Raw genomic sequence first — 22601 nt, 5'->3', positions numbered from 1 at the left:
CCTGATGTCTATGAAATCTATGAAAGATCTCATTCTCCCCTCAGATGTTCCATTTCATATACTCTTTTGGCTCCACCAGTACTTCTGACATAACCCAAAGCTGAAACATTGCCAGGGCCAGGAGATGGCTTCCCTAATTAGGCCCTATATATAGTGGTAAAATCCCTTCACATGACAGATCAGCAGCAGCAAGGTGGTTTCCAGGCTAGGAAAGAAACAACAGATACACCTCACACTGAAGCAGACGCACACACTGTGGCTACTACTGGTCTTTGGGATTCAGATCTCCAGTGAAGTGAATCTGGACTGGCTCTGGAGATTCAAACAGGGGCATCTATACAGCATGACAAATCTATACCTTCTCATCCACGACTCCCAAGAAACCACTGTGAAAACAAGAGAAGTGCATGAACTCCTGCTCTTGCTCCCCTTCGTCTTAGCTAGCTCCTTTAGAAGATGTCTCAAGCTGCCTTCTGCAGGATTGCTATTGATCAAGACACTTCTATTTTGGCTCTTAATCTGGGCCCCTTACCATGATATGTGAGCATGTAGGAGAATAGTTGCTGCCTCCCCCATAAAAACAACACTGGAGGTGACTGGGAGGCCAGCACCAACCCTATTTCAGTGATGCACACTCCAAGCTGGACAGGAAGGATTATGAGGGAAGAGAAGGAACCATGCCAGCTCTACCTACAGCCATTTTCAGATGTTATCCCTGTAGTCGCGGGTACCTATACTAGCTTACTCTATACCCCCAGTGAGGAGTCACAGGCAGAGTTTCACAACAGGGAGTCTGAGGTGGAGCTGTAGGACACAAGGCAGAGGACCTTTGGATTCATATAACAATGGCCATCAGGTTAACACTGTAGACTCCCCCCCCACCAAAAAAAAAAAAAAAAAAAATCAGGCACTACCACTATGCCTGATGGCAAAGCACAATTGCACTCTAGCATGAAGCTGTCACCTGAGGAAGTGAGACCCGTTAGATTTCCACAGCTAGAAGGAACATGGTAGTAACCCACCACATAGGCCAAGGGCACTCAGGCTTGCCCCATGACAGTGCCCTCCTTCAGAGCATCCACATGCTCAGCACTGTGCTCATTTTAACAACATGCCAGGCTGGACTCTGCAAAACTGGAGCAGGAAATTTGAGTCTTCCTCTCCATCTTGGAGAGCTGAAACCCTCACGTCAAGGCTTCTACTTTCCTTCTCCCCATAATACTTTATGGAAGCTCACAGTTCTCACAGACTGAGACCAGTCTGGAGCAAGTCAAAAGAATGAGGCCCTTAAACCAAAGAAGCCAAAACACCATTTCTGCCTGGCTTTACCGAGTCAGCACTCACAGACTGTGGAATGCCTGCTAGTCATGTTATTGCAGCCCAAGTCATGGCCCTTAAGGACAGTGCTCATGGCCCTTAAGGACAGGCAGGGTTTTTTTTGCTAGGTCAGTCAGATGTTCCTGCCCCATCTTTACTGGACATCCAAAGCTTCCATGCAGAAGTTATGATTTCAGCACATGCCAAATGCTGGCCTTACCCCTGAGCTACTCCCAGTCAAATGCTCCCTTCCCTTTGCTTTCACACCACATATTATATTAGTCTACTTACAACTAAGTGGGGAATACCTGCTCCCACCAAGGGCACATGAATTTGCAGACTCTGAGAGTGTCTCGTGCTGGCCCTAATTATCATGCCTTCTCAATATTTTTCTTCACACAAATAGATCACAGAGATGAAGCATTTGCCAAGTCATGAGATTAAAGCACTTTTCAGAAGCTTTCCCTGAAGGCACTCAGACACCACTGTAGCAGCAAGAACCCAAGAAGTCATTTTCACCATATCACTAGCCATTGCTGAGAGATTCTGCCAAGAGCCCAGCTCCACATGTTAAAAACCACTGTTGAGGTACCATCATTTGGCCTTCTGCTAACCCAAGCGGCCAAGAATCCAAGTCTTCTCCCAGCCACCTGATGCATCTCACCTTTGCCCCTCCTTGCTTATGCTGGCCATGGAACCAAATGCTTAGAGTATCCAGGCAATGTCAACTTTCCTTGGTGTTCGTAAGAGGCTGAGAGCTGGTCTCAGTTATTGGTAGTCCCAGTGTTATACAATAGTTAGTCAGAGCCATGGATGAGCTGTCTTGCGTCAAGCCAAGGCTTGCTGATACATCCTGATCAGCTCCTCACTGTCTCCTCCACTTTTCCCACCAGTCCAAACCATTTTCCCTTAGGGATGGGCTGTGCTCAAGCTTATCTCCAGAAGTAAAAAAGACCTAGTGCCTGCTGCTCATGCTGAGCTCCTATGAACCAGCAATAAAAGGCCAGCCAAGGTTCAGCCTGCCCAGGGATACACAGTTCATTCAAACAGCAGCTCCACGCATTGGCAACTGAATCCTGTAGCACAGGTTTGGCTTCTGCCCCATAGGTTTAATGCGGCAGCCACCCAAGACTGAACTCATACCTAAAAGGACATCAGGAATTTCTATTAAATCAAATCAGGGATAAATTTGGCATTTAGGGCCAGACTCTCAGATGATCCTAGCCAAGGCAGCTCCCTTCAGTCAGTGCTACATCCATTTGTATGAGCCAAGACTCTTTCCTGAAGAAACAACAGTTCAGTTGCTTGTTCATGGTGTGAAAGACCTAAGTTCAATTCCCTACTCTGTCTATCTTCATAACATTGGGCAAGTCACTCAAATTATGGCACAATGGGGATAACACACTTCCCTATCACACAATGGCAGTGGATGGCAAGACAAAGTGAAAACTGAAAGGCACTCAGACACCACTGTAGCAGCAAGAACCCAAGAAGTCATTTTCACCATATCACTAGCCATTGCTGAGAGATTCTGCCAAGAGCCCAGCTCCACATGTTAAAAACACACTGGAAAACTGTGAGTGTTATTTTGGAAAAAGTCTTTAATAGAACAAAAGTTAATTAGGAACTGTGTTTTTATAAGACTGTATTAATATATGCCAAATGTCTCCTTCACCCCAGGACTGGAAGCTCTTCCCTTGACAGGAGATAAGTTGTTTCTCATAGCAAGAGCTGTACCCGGTTGAGAATTGCTAGCTGTAAGTTAATGACCAGTGGTTCAATAAACTGCCAGCTCAACACCCCACCCAATTACATGTACAACCAACTCTGGCCATTGTCAGCTTATTTTCCAAGTGGTGAGGATCTAGTTACGTTACACCATAATGCTACATCTAGAATAAGAAAAGTTAATGAGCCACAACTGATTGTGCTCTGGTTTTCATAACACTTTGTCTCATTATTTAAGTGAGCCCGTTTGCCAGCCTATAATTTTCTTTGCCATTACTAAACTGGGAATGCATTCTAGTGAGTATAAGTGGGTGAAATAAGTCTCAGTGTGCACTTACTGTTAATCAGGCTTTTCCCGAAAGTGCAGTGTGAGGTGGTGGTGTATGTTTATCTAAGACTTCAGAAAGAAGTGGGGAGTGCTGTATCTGTGAGTTTGTAGGAGGATCATATAACCAGAGATTTGGTTGTTATCCCGAAGGCAAGAGTTAAGGGTGAACATATCTTTATTCTCCATTTCTACATACATGTGGCTAGCAGAGAGTTTATTTTAGATACTAAAAGCCCCTAGCACAGCTGTTTGCAAATGAACATTTATGATGCAAAGCTGGAAACTCTCTATCCACCATTCTCATCTCCTGTGTCATAGCCTAGTCCCATAAGTAACAGATTGTCAGGGGAAGTAGCATGGCTGTCTTGCTAGAGGGCTTGCTGTGGCTGAGCTACCCCCTGTATACCTGCTCCTGTGGTTTTGAAGGCCCTGGGTTCAAATTCTTATGCCAGCTCAGGAGATTCCTCATGCTTGGTTAGAAGAGAAATTAACACTTGAGTGTTTGAAGGCCCCAAGTGAAGACAGGATCACCTGCTTGGATACCCAGAAGCTTGCTTTCTGGGTGTTGAACTATACCTTTGAGAACAAGCTGTCCCTTGCTACCTGCAGCCAATGCTGATCATATTGCTACTTCTCACACACTTGCACATGAAAACATACTAGAAATCATAGCTAGAAAGTGACAGAGCAAGGGTTCATTTTTTGGTTTTCTAACCATGGCTCAGCTGCCGAAGGTTCCAATTAGCAGGAGACTCTCAGACGGGTGTACAACTAAAAGCAGTACAGAACCAAATTCCAGTTACCTTACTCTTGCAAGTACTTCACTGAAGTTCATTACTACTACTATTACAATACTGCTGAGGTATCCACAGACACTGGAAATCCCATGTGCTGAGTACATGAGAGCGAAAGAGAACCAAAGGCAGACAAGGTTCTTTGGGTAAATCTGTTATCTTGTATTAGACCAACTCAAATAGTTGAAAGCTTCCTAAGACAAATTGTTCCAACTATTTGAGTTAGTCTAATAAAAGATTTACCCAAAGAACCTTGTCTGCCTATGTCCTTAGACCAACATGGCTACAACCTACAACACTGCTACACCCCTGTAACAAGGAGAACCCAACAAATTTGTAGTCAATCTAGCAGAGAGAAGGCTGTGAAGAAGTATGAGGCACAGTGATGGGGAAGCACACCCACATCAAAATCAGGCCTCAGATCTCCCAGTTCCTAGTCTGCCATTTCATCCACATACTGTTCCATCCAGAAGCTGCTGTACGAGGCTGCTCGTAAGCCAGGCCATTACCAGGATCTGGCCCTGAACCATTTGTGCAGAAGAGACATAATGGGTAATCTGGAAGCAGAAAACTGGGCTGCTCAAACCTCTGAAGAGCTCTGCAAGTAGCTGCCCCAGGCCTAAAACCATTTGCTTTTGCAAGCTGTGCACCAGAGCACTCACAGCACATCAACATCTGGATCTTTTTATACTGTGGAGGTGGGAGATCTGCTCTCAGAGAAGTGTTCTAATGAGGCTCACTTTGGGAAGGAGCCACTGTCTGTATGCATGCAAGTAACACAATCCCCAACTTCACGAGATCTGGAAAAAAGGTCTGGGCATCTGGCAAGCCTCCGAGAGCAGCAGAAATGCTGATACTCCCCTCCCCACTCCCAAGGAGGCTGCCACAGCCAAGTTTATTTTTAATTTGGCACAGGGCTTCAATGTGGGGCAGGAAAGGGATGGGGAGAAAGACTCCTAGCTGGACATTCCCTCCCACCAGCTCGAGCATGCTGATCAGCAAAGCAACAGCACTCTACAGAGGGGTCCAATTGACTTTCTGTCCCCCTGGAGAATTCAATCTGTAGCTCTGAGCAGGCTGCTGGACAGGACAGCAGCTGCTTACTTTCCTTTTCAGGAACAGAGGGCACTTCTTGTCCAGGGCACTGTCTCTTCTCAGGCCACAGGGTAAGTTCTGTAGTGTTCTGGTGGCCTCGTCCCCAAGAAGCATTCTGTGCAAGGAGGGGCCCAACACATGTTCTCACCCCCCGCAGCAAGAGAAGGGTGGGGGAGACTGGCTGTCACACCAGCTGAGAAAACACATCTGAGATGCTAAGGCAACTGCCATTTGAATGGTGCCAACATTTCCAGACTAAGTTTTTCCATGGGAATATTAAGAGCATAGAAATCTATTATTGTTTCCTCCTCTCCCTCTCATCTGCTGTTCCAGGGGAAGTTGCAAATACATCAGAAGTCCCATAATGCCTTGCAAGCAGAAGACACAACTGGACTTTGTGGCAAGGCAGTGACACCATGGAGATCAGATGGCTGGCTCATTACTTAACATGCTCAGGCACTCGCTCTCTGCCCCCTCCTCCACCTTGCTTCAAGGGCACACATGGGAACCTCTTGTTCTTCAACTCTCCTGCACTGACACAGTTATTCACATTTTCCCAGTACTTCCAGCTGCCTGGGGCCTGAGTGGCCTGTGGTGAAAAAGCAGGCAGGTTATAGGAGTAGCAGCAAGTGTTAGGCTATATCATGCAGTCTGGAAGAGAAGGGAAAACAGATAGGTGAAAAATATGTTCCCATCTACAAGTCACCCACCCCCCGAGCGTGGGTGCAAGCATTTGCCCAACGAGATGCATTCTGGACTGGTGCTCACTCTCACTCTCCCCCCACACGGTGTTGGAGCCACAGCACTTTAGCACCTAAAGGTGGCCCTTCTCTGGAATCCCAGGACAGTCTACATGGGAACACCTGTGACAGCTGTTCCCAATCAATGTCATTTGGGAACAGCTAAATTGTTAGGTGCATCTACACCCTTCATGATTACTGCACTGCAGGCAGGTCCCTGTGACTTCTCTTTTCCATTAGGCAGAGAACAGTTAAATCAGCCTTAGAAGAGCCAAGCTACCGAGGCTTTTCTGGGAGAGCAAAGTTACCTTTTGTAGATTTCAAGCATCTTGTACCAGCCAAAGTACCTGGAGATGGGCTGCCTGCATCTGCAGATTGACAACACCTGCTCAGAGTGGTTTATCCAGCAGCTCCTTAACAAAATTCAAGCCAAGTCTTGTCAGTTTCCATCTCCCTTATTCAGAACCTGTGGGTGGCAGAAATACTGACAAGCATTGTGTCCATTTTCACTCTGCTGCTGGCAAGATAAGGAATACTTCTGGCATTGGACATGGAGGAGAGGCTGGAAGAAGAGCAAAATTAAAGGAGTCATCCTCATCACAGCAGCATTCAGGATAATAAGCATAAGAGAGAAAGCAGACATGGAGGCAGTATGCAAGAGATAGGGGTCTAGGAGAAGTGCCCCAAATTCATTAGGTACCTGCAGCATTTTGTAGTACTCACTGACTAGCAAGCAACTGATAATCTGAGAAGCTGTCTCTGAGCAAGGCAAGGAACTGAGTTAGGCGCTTCCTGGCCAACATACAAATCCCAGGTTCCATTATCAGATTTAAGCCAACACAACACAACAGCCCCAAGCCTCTGTCAGGGCCATCCACAAAAGATGACTGGTTCTCAGTCCAATTTTCTTTTAAAATAAACAAACTAGTCCAGAAGTTGGAGAGGAGGCTGCAGACTTGACACTTACCAGACATGAGGTTAATGACTCAGAAAGTAGAGAGGCCTTTTGGTCTGGACAGCTACCATGTGGTAAGGAAGTGAGAAGACTGCCCCGATCTCCATTAAAAACACACTACCATTCTGAAGCAACAGGCACCTGAGAAGTACCCAGGAGACCTGTGCAGTGGGGAGCCTGCCAAATGAGCAATAGCAGGGAACAGTACTTGTTAGGGTAGCATCAGCAAGATGCCCAGCCATGTGAGGCCAATATGGTAGGGGCCAGTCTTTAAGGTGCCCTCTCCCTCCCTTTCCCCCCATGCAAGGAATAAGAAAGGAGAATGCAGCCAGGGCAGAATCAGGCCCTACCTCCCTTCCTCGTTCTGATAAGTGTGAGCAACCGGGTACCTGCTAGTCAAGGATTTTCCCCTCTGTTACATCATCCTCCAGGCAGACCCATCCCCACCCCTCCTCCCAGCCCCTGAAAAGGGATAAACAGAGATGTCTGTAAAACCTTCCCACCTCACAGCCCTTCCCTGCCTGCCCACTCCAGAGGGCCTCCTTAGCCCCTGAATGACTTAGCAAAGGAATCAGGCAGGCAGGAACAGCAACAGGAAGCTTTTCCATTTGTACCAGCAAGGAAGGAAACACCAAAGCAGCACAAGACAGAGACACAGAACACCAAGTGTGACTGTCACAGATGCACCGTCTGCCAGGGGCTGCATCTCTCCTCCACTCTGCCATCCTGTCCCACGCATGTCGCTGGATACAGGCTTTCCCAGTCTCTCAGGCTATTACTGCTCCTCCGGGAATCTGACAGGCCTAGGCGCCAAGGAACTGCTAACTGCCAGCAGTCTACAGTTTTGGCAAGGGGAGGGGAAGAGTCAAACTCAAGGGGAGGTTAATCAGGTCTCCACAAAGGATATATCCAAGCCTATCTAACAGCAGAATTGCAGGTGCAGTTCAAGGGAAGCCTATGGGACTGGCAAATCAGAAGGCACACGCATCCTGCCTGCCTTCTCCTGGTGGCCTGAGAGAGAAAAATCTCACTGCAGCTTGGAAACTCTGGATTTCCCCAGAGGCAATGGAATATGACCTGCTACCTGCATTCTCCATTAAAGCTGCTTTTAAGCCAAAAAAAGATCATCAGGAAGGAGAGCACCAATAGATATAATGCACTTATCCAAGGAAGCCAGGCTGGGAAGTAAAGGAGCCTCATTAAATGAGAGAAGCAACACATTTGTCAGCATTAGATACAACCAGTAAGGAAACTGATTTTAAACCAGGCAAAGAACCAGATATTCCTACAGATTTCACAGCCCACTGCAGAAGCCAGATTTACACAGCAGCAGCAGAGATGCTGTTCCTTATGCAGATGAACAGTCCAAGCTTACTGGCACTTATCTCATAGACACCAACAACCATCTCCTATGGGAAAAAAAAGGACCTTTAAACAAACAACAAGCAAAGCATGGGCTTTCCTCCCTGCCCCATTCCAGAATGTGTTTCATGGAGGTGGATGTTCAGATACCTCCTCTCTTCTCTGTGAGGCTCAAGGCAGCTTCTCCAAACGAAGGCTTTTGTAAAGGATGAAATGACTGCTTACCCACTCAACACTAGCCTCTGCTCCGGATGGCAGCGAGACAGAGGGAAGCAACTGTCTGCTCTTCTTGAATAACCTGCATTACAGCAGCACTTGTAAGGGGCCCAGCAAGATGTCTACATAGTAGGTGCTGTACAAACCAGCAGCAGAGAAGCTGACCCAGCCTTTACAGCACTGTCAATTTTCTCCTGACTGGTATGTCTCTTGCCAGATCCTTAAAGCAAAACAAAAAACAAAACAAAAACAAAACCAAAAAACCCACTTTCCTGAGCTGTTGGTCAATTTGAACAAGCCATATTAGATGACCGAATAATGTTTCAGCAGCACTGCAGCATTTGCTCCCATTACAGTAAAATACTTGGGGGGAGAGGGGGGAGGTGGAGAGCGGGGTTCTCTTTGCTGGTTATGAATTAATGCCCTGCAGATACGAATCTGTGGAGGATACACAGGCTCCTCAGAGTCTGAGCTCTCATTTATATTTGTTGAGAGTTAGTCTCTGGCTGTGGCATTGAGACCTTTCAGGACATGAAGTGCAAACAGCACAGAGATGCTACAGTTTACACAGAGCCTGAAATGACCCCAAATCAGGAGGTGAACAGGGCAGTTAAGTGGGCATTAGCTCAGAAGGCAATGATGCCAGCAAACATTAGCATGTAGAACACTTCTTCTGGGTCTGGAGCAATGAAAAGGGAAGAGTCATGTTCTGAAGACAAGCCAATCATTTCCCAAAGTTGGGAGAGCAGAGCATAGGAGAGGAGCCCTTTCACCACAACCAAGTTTTATTTACTCAGTTTTCAGAAGGTTTGGGAAAATGCTGCCACAGCACTCAATCTACACATCTAGGAGTCCAGACTTCCTGGCTCCTTCTATCTATATCTTTGCCAGTGCAGTCCTGTTTTTAAAAGGTCACCGACCTCAGCAGCAGCAGACTTCCAACCCATCCACATGTGATCACACATTCTACCCTCAATACAACCCAAGTTCCCCTCACCAAGTCTATTTAGATCTTGAAGGAAGAAACAACTGCACTAAGAGTCCTATAAATAACAGCTTGTTGCTCTGGCTTGTTGCGAAGCAGTGAAGCCAGCCAGCCACTAGAGACCAATTAGCAGTTTGCACTCTTGTGTGAATTGAAAAAAAATGCAACAGGAGGAGTGGGAAGCAATTAAACTGCATCTCCTTCCTGCAGGCCAAGTTACATAGCTCCTGCATCACAGGAGAGCTACCAAGGCCTACAAAGCCAGGAGATCAGAAACACTGCATTTAGAGACCACCATGTGATGGCTATTTGACAACTCGGCTGAAGGTCTCATCATTGTCACAGAGCAGATTATTTCACACAGAGAGTCAGGCAGTAGGGATCCAATTTCAAGCCAGGCAGCTTCAGGGAACAGAATCCCAATTAACCAGAGAGCAGGAAGCAAGCAGCAATGCTAGATTGCTCGCCCACCCACAGTCCTACCTCTGCTTATCAATAGATCTTACTTGTGCGCTGACACTAAACATCCAAGAATGGAAAGAAAGCTCAGATAACATAGCCCGCTTTAGCATGGATTTGCTGCCTAGGTCACCACCATGGCTGGGCATGTGTTGGTGCATTGGGATATGCTGACCATTGGGACCTGGTCCTATGACCTATAACCTTGCAGGCACTTAAGAATGGCCATACCTTTACTCCTCCACTTAGCTAAGAGGGGAATACTCATGGACACAAGTTCAAGCTACAATGTGGCTTCAGGATCAAGGACATAAGCAGAACTTACATTTGACTTCCCAAAAGATTCTCCACTGCCTTAATCTGTTAGCAAGAGAAGTGGTAAGAGAACCCACTTGGGCCACAAAAGTACAGAAGTCCCCAGAACTTACTTCAGCACCTTGCTAACTGAGACATGAATGGTGGCCAGCACCTTCTCTATGCTAGAGCAAATTTGCTGTGCAATAGACTGCAAGTTTGAGTCCAATCCTTTGGCTAATCTACATTCACTATTCATGTTTGACTTGTTGCTTCACTGTAAATGCACTGCCTGCTTTTGCCATAAGAATGATACGAGGCATCCAGAAACCCTGATCCCTTGCACAGGGATTCCCTTATATGAGACTTCTCACAGAATTGGAGAGAAGCATGGCTGGAAAGTACCTCCAGAGGTTATCTAGTCCAACCGCCTGCTTTAGGCAGGATCATCCTTATCCCTACGATTTAATAGCCCTCCACTGATGACTACAGGAGAGACTGTGTGCCTGTTCCTATGTCCTGAAAGCTGTACAGGACCTTGCTAACACACTTTACAGACAGAAAGACTTGAGGGCCTGTATTTTAGCCCCCTGAACCACAGGATTATTCCCTGCTGTACTTTTGTTTGTTTGGGGGGGGTTTTATGCTTTGACTGAGTAATGGACCTTCCATCACTTCCACTGAAAGACTCATAATGGGAATGGTACATAACCAGAAAGCAAATAGTTATGTGGAGGAATGGCACTATACACGCCATTAAAACACTCCTACTGCAGTAGCACACAAGGCTGTAAAATGGCATGCTGTGTGTCATGGATCACATTGAGTTGTTTTGTTTCGGGGGGACATGGGGAAAGTAGTATGTGCTCAAGGAGTATGGCAAAGTCCAATGCATCAGATCTGCATAGCACCCTAAAACAGCATAATTCACTGCTTGATAATAATAACAAAAGTTCACCCATGCAGGAACCCTTTCTGGTGTCACATGCACAGGAACAGGGAAGACTGCTGCAGTGGCCCATTTTGGTCCTAAAAGCTATGACCAACCCAGCTCACTCAGCTTACATATGCTGTCTGATACTGCAGCAAGAGACTGCTGGAAGGCAACATGACATTAAACCAGCAGCCAAGCTAGCAGAGTTCTGTTCTCTGCATTACTTCCAACTTACCAAAGCATCACACTTCACTTACACATTCCTTATTTCTCTCCCAGATCCTTATGGGGAAAGAAGTCCCAACCTGAAAATGTTTTGCAGGCTGGTCTTCACTAGAAGACTATCAGGTCAAATAGTGTTTAATGCTATGCCAGTTACACGGTCTAGAAATGACATTTCTAGCCACAGTTTCTTGTGTACATCTAGAGAGATAGGACTGCATCATGTGCCACCATCATAACTGTTGACCTACTAGGACCCAGGCAACATATATCTAAAGTTGCCCAGCTGTTATTAACACTCCTAGCTCCTAACCCCCTCCCCTCCCCTTCCCCCCCACAAAGCTGCCACCCTTTGAGAGCTTTTAGCAGGCTGTTAGAGAAGCAAAATTGATATGGATGCTGGTTTCAGCCCTGAGACCATATGCAGCTGTTTAGAAGCCCAAAAGGTCCAGAGCTTATCAGTCTAAGAAAGTCCTGCAAGACCAACATTGCAGGCTCTCTTTCACTTGATCACCAAGAGTTCAAGAGCAAATGTGCGAGCTTACAAGATGGCTCCCGCTTCACCCCAGACTGCCAGTCATGGAGGATCTGAGGCACCTGCAACTCACTCAACTGCACCCTGCCCAATGCCATTGCCAGCAAAAATCTGCAGACAGTGGGGTACCAATCAATTCAGTAAGGCAGGCAGCTATGGTTCATCCAAGAAGTGACACCACAAAAGAAAGTGGCCCCGAGCAGCAGTGGGCTGAAATACACATCACTTTAGCTGACCAGCACAGAAACCATCCCTTCAACAGCTGGATAGGTCAGATTCAAACTCCAAGTCTTACTGCTGATGGCCACTGACTTACCATCTGATCTTCAGCAAGTCACTGTGCTATGCAGTTGATCCCAATGCAAGACAAAGCTATTACTGTTCCTGTTCCTTGGGGGCATGAGGCTCAGTGCATTTACTGTATTCTGAAAATATAGGAGCCCCAGGCAGAGCTATGGCTACAGGAAATGCCTTTCCAGACAGGATTCTCCCATATGCAGGGCTCCTGTAGCTGAGATGGAGGTCTCTACACAGAGGAAACAGCAGGATACATTTGTGCAAAGGATAGAAACTAGCACAACACAGAGCGTTTCACCCTGAAACCATACCCCACACGCCTGTCTGTCTAATTAATGTCTTTCTAATTAACAGCAGTGGGCATAGGCCAACCATTTCCATCACCTTGGCTAGTCGGGAAACTTTAATAAAGCTGGGAAACTGCCAATTTTGAACCTATTACACTGACAACATTGGAGCGTAGATCTCAACATTATTGCTTGCAACAGCACCGCCTCCCCCTTATCTGAGGCTCTGGCAATTGAATCGCATTGTGAGGGCTCTCTTTTCCATTTGATCCTTGTAAATTTGATCAAGATGAAGGCATTTGTGACAGGCAGATGCAGTGCAACATCAGGAACAGCAAATACTGTCAGCAACAAAGAGAAGTAGTAAAAGGACAGAGACAGACAGAGGATTGCAACTAACATAACTGACAGAAGTCTCTCCAGTCTCAGATTACAAGCTTAACAGTTTCCATCTCCCCTACCCCCAACAGTCACTGTTGGAGTCACTGTTGACTCCAGATGAACACAAGTCATCAATGCAATGAAGTAGTTGGCAGACCTTGTTGTGCATCCGTAGGTGCTTCAGACAGGTCCAGGGAAGTGATTCTCCCCCTCTGTGCGGCACTGGTCAAACAGCAGCTGGAGTACTGTGTCCAGTTCTGGACGCCACCATTCAGGTGGGATGCAGACAACCTGGAGAGGGTCCAAAGAAGGACCACTTGCCCAATTAGAGGCCTTCAGAGAAGCCCCTACAAGGAAAGGCTAAAGGACCTTAACCTCTTCAGCCTCTCCAAGAGAAAGCTGAGGGGACCTTGCAGCAGCATACAAATTCATAAGGGGAAAGCAATGTGAAGTAGGAGACTATCTGTTCATCAGGGCACCCCCTGGAATGACAAGGGACAATGGCCATAAGCTACTGGACAGAAGGTTTAGGCTGGACATTAGGAGAAAGTTTCTCACAGTAAGGGTTGCCAGAATCCAGAATGGGCTCCCAAGCGAGGTGGTGCTTGCCCCATCCTTGGGGGTCTTCAAGAGGAGACTAGACAGGTACCTGGCTGGGATCACATGACTCCAGGGTTGGTGACCCTTTTCTTGCCTGCCAGGGGCAGGGGAATCGGACTGGATGACCCACTGAGGTCCCTTCCGACTCTGTGAATCTATGAAAACAGTCACTGCTTGCAGTCAGAACATCTGGCTCTGATAAAGACAGCTCACTCCTGCACGCTACATAGCTTTTAAGTTGTGCTTCCCCATCAGTGCCTCTGACCACTGCAGCCGACTCTGCTAATTGGGTATGACTTCTGCAAGTCTTTTTTCTCCTTCTTGTTTGATTTAGGAAACAGAGATAGGGAAGTAGGAGCAGAGTCTGTAAAATGAGACCCCATCGCCCCCTCAAACTAGCTGCACTATCCTTTGTCACCATCTCAGATTATACCTTCCTTTGCACCGCACCATGCTTTCCAGTGCAAAAACCTTTGCCCAGCCTCCTGTCTGCTCAGTTTAACTCTTCCTCTGCAGGCAACTCAGCTCCATTTACAGCAGGGCTGACAATAAGGTCATGATTTCTCAAGCAGCTCAGCACCCACTCATCACACTAGCATCTAGTTAGGGTACTGCAGACTCAGCAGGCCCTGAAATCCTTGGTTGCGATTCAGAATACTACTATCCAAGAATGCTTCAAAATAAAGCCTTAGTACAATCTATTGCAGGGAGCTGGGCAGTACGTGAGGTGTACACAACCTCAGAGTGCTACCATATCCTGCACACTTTCACATACATGACTTTCATGAAGCTCAAGCAGAAGAGAGGAGCCAGACATCAATCCTGGAGAGCGGGCTAAAACATGGTCAGAAGGCAGAACTTGTAGTTTTGAGCATGAGGTTAAGTGCCCCAAAAACCCAACTTTGTACAGTTCATGTCTCTGCCTGGTCAGCTCAGTTATTTGTCTTGCTGGTGAACTCAAGTCCCATCACCTGTACTGAAGCACATTTTTGAGCTTGTCTTTTAGGCTTTATGCACACACATGGGCCTGGGCTCTCTCTAGAGCCCTGCTACCAAATTCAGAACAAGAGAGACACCGCTAAAGCTTTGAGAGACAACTTTGAGAAGAGCACCTTCCACACCACAGAGAAGAGCACTCTTTGCTCTGCAAAGCTGCTTGCCAGGTTCCAAGAACGACTGACTCTTGCTGGCAAACTTCTCACCTTTATTTTTATTTTTTTTGGTGGGGGGTAGCTTTCTCTACAACTTGGCCAACTCCGCTTTTAGAACAGGATTCCCTTCTGGCTTGTAATGGAATCCCAGGGAGCAGGGCTGGAGGGGAGCTCTAGAGCTCATCTAGTTCAGCCCCCTGCCTGAGGCAGGATCATCCCTTTTCCAGCCGTCCCATGCAAGCCAAAATCTGAACTCTACATCAGTTGTGTGTCAACCTTGACACAGCAGAGACATGACACCCTCACCTCACCTGCTGCAGGTAAACCAGGGAAACCTGCTTCTACAAAGTGTCCTGTCCTGCTTCTGCAAAATGAACTACTAAAGCCAAATAATGCCCATGGCGCAGCCTTCCCCAGCCTCAGGGAGGCATTGGCTAGGAAGACCCCGCAGCCCAGGCCAAGCGGGGAGCCACGGCCAAATGACTGGGCAGTTGAGCAACCTGAGTACCAAAGTGGCTGGATACAGTGCAGCGAGGAAGACGAAGGAGCCAGCAACTCTGCTCCCCAGGGCTCAGCCTGCAGCCGTCCCATGCAAGACCTGGAACAGCCCCCTCCTCCTCCAGGGCCCTTGCTGACAGCCCCTTCTCCCTGCGGCTGCCGGGCCACGCTCCCGCGCCTAACCTCTCCCGGAGGCACGTCCAGAGCCTCGGCAAGGGCAGCCCCGCCGTGCCCACAGGCAGCCTGGCAGCAAGGGCAGGAGGGCGGAGAAGGCCCCCTGACAAGGCCGGCAGGCGGTCGGAGGAGGCCCCGCGCCGCAGGGCAGGGGCTTGTAATGGGCCCCACAGGCAGCCGCGAAAGCGCCGTCTGCCGCCGAGACTCGCGGGTCCCGCGTGGGGCGCTCCCGCTCCACAGCCCGGGCGCGGCGAGGGCGGCTGCGGGGCTCCGAGGGGATCGCCCGGCGGCTCGGCGCGGCTCCCACCCAGCAGCCCCCGCACTCATCGCGCCCTGAAAGGATGTACCTGCTCGCTTGCTACCTGGCTGCGCTCGGGAAGCCCGAGCTGGGCATCCTGCAGGGCGCGGCGCGGTGGGGAACCGCCGCCCCGATCCCGATCCCGATCCCGATCCCGACCCAGCTCCTCTCTGCTCCGCCAGAAAGCCCCGCAGCCGCCGCCTTTTCACCCGCCCCCGACAATTGCATCCCCGCTCCAGCCGGAGCCGCCCCAGCGCCAGCAGCCGGCCGAGATTGCACGGGGGGGGGGGGCGCAGGGGCGGCTGGGAGTTGTGGTGCACTCGGGGCTGAGACCCACCCCGCCAGCCGCAGCGCCCCCGGCCCGGGGACTACAGCTCCCGTCGGCCCCCGGGGGCGCGCAGGGACTGCCGGGCCTTGCTGTCCGCGGGCCTTTGTGCTGCTTTAAGCTCGGCGGAGGTGTGAGCGACTGGGGACTCGTGTCCCATAGCGCATTGCGGAGTCGGACGGCTGTCCCGGGCTGCGGGGACCCAGCGGCGCTGTCTGCGTAGGAACCGCTCCGCGCCTCAGCGCTGCCCCCGGCGCGACCCTCCCAGGGCTGCAGCGCGTCTGGCTCCAGCCCCGGCCCCAGCCCGCGCCCCTCGCGACCGGGGCTGCCCGCGCTGCGGCTGGGGACTTCCCCGGCCTCAGCCGCGGTAGCTGCACGAGACCGAGCTGGTCCCTATTCCCGGCCCTGCGTTCAGAGCGGATCTCCCCAGGAGTAGAGGCCGAGTCACGAGTTGGCCCCGCTCCCGGGCGAGACTTTCCCTCGGCGTCCCGTTAGTTGCGCCGGCACCACGGCCAGCGCGGGCACGAAGTGAGGGCAATGGCAAAGCCCCAGGGGCACCCGCTGGCGGAGGCGCTCGGGACGAGCGGGGGGGGTAGTAGCAGCAATTAACACGGCCGCAGCCAGAGCTGACCCGAGGCCGGGTGCCGCAGCTTGGGTCTGTGGGACAGAGCCCCTTCGGGTCCCCGACCCTCCCGCCTCCGCCGCCGGCAGCAAGAGAGCGGTTTCAGCCTCGCGGGGACCTGCCCTGAGACGGGCCCAGGGGCTTCTGGTGTGGGCGAGACGGGCGCGGCCCGGGGGCGCCTCTACAGCCCCCTGCTCCGGCCGCGACACTGCACTGCCCTCGAGGCCACCGACCCTCCAGCCGCCTCTGGAAGCCGCGCGACCGGCAAGGAGTGAGCGCCGCTGCAAGGGTTCTGCGCACGTGATCAGCGACGTGCGGGGCATCCTGGGAGTTGTAGTTCAACCCCCCCCAAAAAACACCTGCCCCGGTCGTTGCTCCACGAAGCCCAGAGTTCAGGGGCGCGGCCGCGGCAATGACAAGCGCGGCCTGTTAGCCCCGGGGGAAGGCGGCGGGGGCTGCACTACAACTCCCAGAATGCACCGGGGCGTCGGCGGCTGCGGCGGGCGGTGAGTGCGGGGTCGGGTCCCGGCGCGGGTGCTGCTGGCGGAGCCGGGCGCGGGCCGGGGCCCGGGCAAGCCGAGCCAAGCGTGCTGGTCCCCGTCCGTGCGCAGCTGTGGAGCGGCCCGAGGAGGGAGCTCGGGCCCGCGAGGAGCCAGGGCCGCGGGACGGTGCTGAGCTGAGCGACAGCGGGCACTCGTCGCCCGGCACTGATCGTTGTCCCAGAGCCCAGGCCGCTCCCTGCCCGCGCACGTGCGGGGACGGTCCTTGCCGACGGCCGTGCTCTACCTTTGGGCCCCGCAGGCTGGATGGGCAGGGCCCGGCGTGGCCGCGGCTCGGACCCCGCGCCAGGCCCGGCCCAACGGGTGTGGAGGGGAGTGGCGTGTGGCCTGGTCCCGCCGTGCGGGGAAGCGGGCGAGGCCTGGCCCCGCAGGGCTTGGGGACTTGGCACCGGAGGTGGCAGTGCTCATTGCCACTGCCAGCCTTCCCAGCCCGTGGGAAGCCCTGTTGGCTGGACACCGTGCTTCCTCGGGCAGCATTGGGCCCGTGGGCCAGGGGTGGAGCAGCCTGCTTTAGCATGTTCATGTGGACATGCAGGCACTTACCACCACAGGACAGGTACCTGTTTTAAGCACAGATATGGCCTCCTTCCTCTTTCTTGACCTTAAAGTTACTCATTTTGCTTAGAGCTTAGTGAAAGATTCTCTTTCTCAGGGAGTTTCTCCCTTCATTTGTACCTAGACAGTTTTATTTACCACAAATCAGGAGTTAAAATCCACTTTGAGGAGTGTTCCCATGGGCTTTCCCTTGAATTATAGTCAGAAGAGGCCTCTTCTGAACTGCTGTATGCTGAAGATGAATCTTAAGTGATGGTGGGTAGCTGTCAAAGATGTGCTAGCCCTCATCTTCCACTGGGTATATTCACCATCTTGGCTTTGGATATCTTCAGTAAAATGCCATATGAAATGTTTTACTTTGGTGCAGGGTTGTCCCCCTAAAGTCAGAAGTGCTGTGTATGGCATTTATGAAGGCTATTTGAAAAGCCAAGTGAGTTCAGTCAGCTGGTGATGCTTTACCCACTGCTTGGTTGAAGCACTTCTAGGATTTTAGTAAATCGGAGGGTGCTTTTATATCACAGGAAATAAAGACCAACATCTCCCCAATATCCAACAAGAGCATCAGAGAAGCGGAAGTCTTATTGGGTGACTCATTCTGGCTCCTATTGGAACCACAGCAAAAAAACTGCAAGATACATCTGTCTATCCATCCACATGTGCTTTCCAGCTGTTCAGACTGAGTCTTGGTCTGGGTGGTACATTTCACTCTGTGTAGACAGTTATACTAGGTAAGATCCTACTTTCATTGAGGTCAATACAGCTGTGATTTCTGCCTTTTGTAGGAGGGACAGTGGTCTGGTGTTGGGGAAATACTAGTCATATTGGTGATGTTCATCTCTGCTGTGTGGAGTTTGCTCCAGGGTCCAGTACAATCTTGAAAGACATCAGTCAGTGGTATCTCACAAGACCTGTTCAGTTATGAGGGGGAAGACACGAGGGGATGTGAAAGGAATGAGCTAGAAGAGGCAGGATTTAAAGTAGGTGCTTGTTAAGCACCAAGAAAGCAAACAAACTGTGGCTGGCTGGGAGCGTGATCTACAGAGGGGTGCCCAGGAGGCAGATGCTCCCTTGTGCTTTGGAGTTTAACATCTGTTTGACCTTAATGCAGCAGGGATATTGTGAGGCTTAGGGGAATGTGCATTGGAGGCCCTTAGGAAGGTACTGTGGAAACTCCAGCTGGGAGTGTTTAATACCTGTTCTGAAGAAGTTGCTTCCTGAAAGAGGTCAGAGTTGATGGAGCAGAGGGTGTGAATAGGACTCTGGGGAGGAGTCAATCATGGAAGCAGGCTGGGCTGCTGCTGTGCAGCTGGGGAATGGACAGAAGAATGGAGCATGCCTCACAAAAGGAAGCTGTTGCCCTCACCCAGCCCGAAGAGGTAGTTGCAGCTGGAGTTTTATTGCTGCCTTTGGGCTTTTATATTTTAAAAGTACTTCTTAAATCCTGCTCCAACTCTAGAATGTGAGAAAACTGCCCCAGACATCTGTTTTACTTCTCATGAAGGTAATAAGAAACAGATCAGAGTGTAAAGACCTAAGCGCAAGTTGCTGAGGTGATTGGAGGAGGCGTCTCAATCTTCTTGGTCATGAAACATGATATATTTGGTGCTGCTCCTTTTGTGTTACAGCCGTGATTCAGACTTCTGATAGGCACGTTTGTTCATGGGCTGTGCTTTGTTTATTGATGTACAGCAACACTGTCATGGCCAAAGCCATCTAGAGAGACAGTGAGAAAAGTGATTACAGGTAATTTTGGTGCCCATGCATAAGTTTTGTCCGTGGCATTTTGGGATGCGGTGATTTTGAGACTGGGCCAGCATTTTGAGTGCCAACAACCTGTCTGTCTGCAACATATTTATAAAGCAGCAGTTGCCAGAGTTTTGGATTATGCTTTTGTTTCCAGATCTAGACCTTCCTGGGCTTTGAATGTTTGTGGGGGAGGGCAAGGGAGTGGGGGAGCTGAGTTATTCTGGTCTCTGGCCTCATAATTCAGTGTTGTGCCTTTTTCTCTTGCTTACATATTTTCTTTTTTTAATTCTGAGGTGTCTATTTCAGTGTATTAATATGTGCAGAGAGTGTTTTGATTGTCCCCTTATTTCTAATGCTAATACTACTTAATGTGGGAAGTTTCTTATTAGATTACATCATCCAGAATCCTTCATAGGAAAGTGGATGTGGTTATATCTGGGAAACCCAGAGGAAAGAAAGTAAAGGGCAGTGGATTGTTAAGATGGAAACCTCGGGGTTTGATGGACAAAAAATGTAATGCATTTTATGAACAGTTTCCCACAGGCATGAAATGTGCAAGTAAATACTTCCAAGGTTGTTACAGATTAAATCTGATCTTTTGACCTGTGTAAAGTCTTCAAACTTTGTAGAGTTTACTGAGAGAATTCTTAGCCTTGGAGGAAAATCCTTAGAAAGTATCCAAAGAGGAGAAGCAGACCAAAGCTCATAAAACCTTGTTAGACTTTGCATGTACTCCAATAATTATCTGGCTCTACTAAACTTTTCATACTAGCCAAGGACCTATGGCAGCACTGGCTTCTGCGGTCACATGAATAGAAGACATCTTTCTAGTTGTTCTGTGGTTGTGAAGAAAAGCTTGAAAACTATCATCTGAACATATCCAGAGATTCAAGAAGGGCTAATTTTGTTTACCTTTTAAATCTCGTGTTTTTAAAGCATGCTCATGGCTCTTAGGAACTGTGTTGAGGATATATGAGCACTAGGGTTGGCAATCCTGCTCCTGCTTGCTATTTGGTAAGGCATGTGCCGGCTGTAGTTGATCTGTGTGTTAAGCCATATGTCTGCGTTTTGGTGTCTAGTGTCTCTGTTGTACTTTTCTACCTCTTTAGCTGTAACTGAAAAGATCCAATCATGCTGTGGCTTTTTAACTCTAGTCCTTGACACCTAGATAGTATGACATTAGCAGCATTAAAAATAAGTAGGTAGGTGGAATTACTGTGTGTAGCTCAGGTATTGCAAGAAAATCAGACTCCCATCTTTTATTTAAAAAAAAAAAAAGAGAGAGAGAGATCAATCAAGTGGCTATTTACTTTCGTCCACCTGTAATAGTGACACTTGCATTCACATAGGTTGCAAGAGATATGCTTCCCTACTGGGAAATCTACAAGAGAGTTGTGCCAGTTGGTCACCAGGATATCAGCAGGGGAAAAAACAAAGTCACTGTTGATGAATGGAATTGTGAACTTTCAGCTGATGTCTGGCATTCCTACTGAATCAACAGGAAAAGAGTTTTTTCCTGGAAACCAGATGGAAAAGACATTATCTCACCTGCCTTCAAATAGCAAGTGTATGCACTTGTACTGTTACAAGGATAGATTCGGTGAGTCTCTCTAGCTTCTCATAGCATCAGTGTCTTGGGAACCCTGAAATGTGCGCTGTGAATGCTCACATAGTTTGCAGTTACCCTCATCTTCAGTAGAGAAGCAGGAGCTGAGGTCATGCATAGTCTTACACCATGCTTCCTTTTCTGCTAAGTCTCCAGCCTAGATGGACTACGTGTCACAGTGTATAGGTCTCCATTTGTAGCCAGCCCATGAAGACCACATGTCCCAGGCTTGATTCAAACAGCTAGAGACTAGCTAGCCTTTTATGCAATCTCCCATCTTGATCCAAGCCACCACTTCATGTTAGTTGCACTTCCACCCATGTTACAAAGCATAGTACATAGTTTGGTTTTCAAGCTGTAGGTCATCAGGGGTTCTGCAAAGAGATTGGGGATTATTGCAGAGTAGGTTGGGAGGGGATGCAGAGTCATTTCTGAATTGGGTCTCCTGGCTTCATATCAGTCTTACGGATAGGGTAGGGGTTCTGCAGCAGCAGAAGTACTATGAAAGGGTTTCATGACTTTAGGAAGTTTGAAAACCACTGTTACAGAGGAAGCTTGGGACTGCCTGCTTCCTTACCAGGCTCCTGGAATGCTGCAAGAGTGCTCCTTAGCTGTGTGAAATTTGGGTGCCTATGTTATAAGGCTTGGCCTGCTAGTTCCATTTATCAGCATTTGATGATGCAAATGAGTGCTTTGCTTCTTGCAGCAACAGCATGTCAAGGAGAAGGCACTGGAAGCAGGGCAGCTATTTTATCCTTCCATCTCCAGCAGAAGGATGCCTATGAGGCTATGAACAAGGCTCAGTCCTTCAAGGAGAACCTGACTACAGAGATGCCAACTTCCTCCTGATTGTTCATAAATTTGTAGAATTTAAAGCCAAAATAAACCATTAGATCATCTGGTCCCGTGTATAAGACAAGCTAGAGCATATCAACCTGGTGGGATCCTACCCATGACTGAGCGGTGGGCATTCAGGGATACACACTACATAGAAGGGACAGGACTGGGAGGAAAGGCAGGGGGTTTGCCCTCTATGTCAAAGAGCAACTAACATCACCAAGAATTAGCTTTGGGGCAGAGGCACTATGGGTCAAACTTCAAGGGGGACAAGGCAAAAGGGATCTTACGGTGTGTGTATACTATAGACCACCCTACCAAGGGGTTGAGCTGGACCAGGATTTCTCAATACAGCTTATGGAGGCAGTTGGGTCTAGGGATGTCATTGTCATGGGGGACCTAAACTACCCAGATATCTGCTGGGAGGAGCAGTCAGCTAGGTCTGACCGTTCATGTAGGTTCCTAGCTGAAATACAGGACCTCCAGGAGGTGCACAGCCCCACTAGGGGAGATGCCTTGCTGGACCTGGTCTTGGCCACTGGGGATGACCTGGTGAGGGGACTGCAGGTTCTTGACCACCCAGGTGACAGTGATCATCGTCTGCTGGAATTCACCATCCAGCACAGGGTGTTGAGGGCTTATACCAAGACTAAAGCCCCTGACTTCAGAAGGGCCAACTAAGGAGGATAGTTGGAGAAGC

At 49.3% G+C, this 22601-nt stretch overlaps 2 protein-coding genes across 7 annotated transcripts in view; one reads left to right on the top strand and one right to left on the bottom strand.

The window, feature by feature from the left end:
- Positions 1 to 15807, bottom strand: part of ST3GAL2 (ST3 beta-galactoside alpha-2,3-sialyltransferase 2) — a 100863-nt gene extending 85056 nt beyond the window's left edge. The window contains exon 1 of one of the 2 annotated variants that reach the window (XM_019535604.1): positions 15715 to 15807. The gene's annotated coding sequence lies outside the window, so the exon portion shown is untranslated. The remainder of the gene's footprint in view (positions 1 to 15714) is intronic. The other variant, XM_019535605.1, reaches the window with a different exon arrangement.
- Positions 15808 to 16919: 1112 nt separating this feature from the next.
- FUK (fucokinase) overlaps positions 16920 to 22601 on the top strand; it is a 41486-nt gene continuing 35804 nt past the window's right edge. For 3 of the 5 annotated variants that reach the window (XM_019535596.1, XM_019535600.1, XM_019535599.1), the window contains exon 1: positions 18388 to 18440. The gene's annotated coding sequence lies outside the window, so the exon portion shown is untranslated. Of the gene's footprint in view, positions 17104 to 18387; positions 18441 to 19207; positions 19456 to 22601 lie in introns of those variants that run through there. The other 2 variants (XM_019535598.1, XM_019535597.1) reach the window with 2 other exon arrangements.

Source organism: Crocodylus porosus, unplaced genomic scaffold, assembly GCF_001723895.1.
Source record: "Crocodylus porosus isolate Cpor-Errol unplaced genomic scaffold, CroPor_comp1, whole genome shotgun sequence".
Lineage (NCBI taxonomy): Eukaryota > Metazoa > Chordata > Crocodylia > Crocodylidae > Crocodylus > Crocodylus porosus.
The sequence above is the reverse complement of the archived record's forward strand: the minus strand, read 5'-3'. Positions and strand labels throughout refer to the sequence as shown.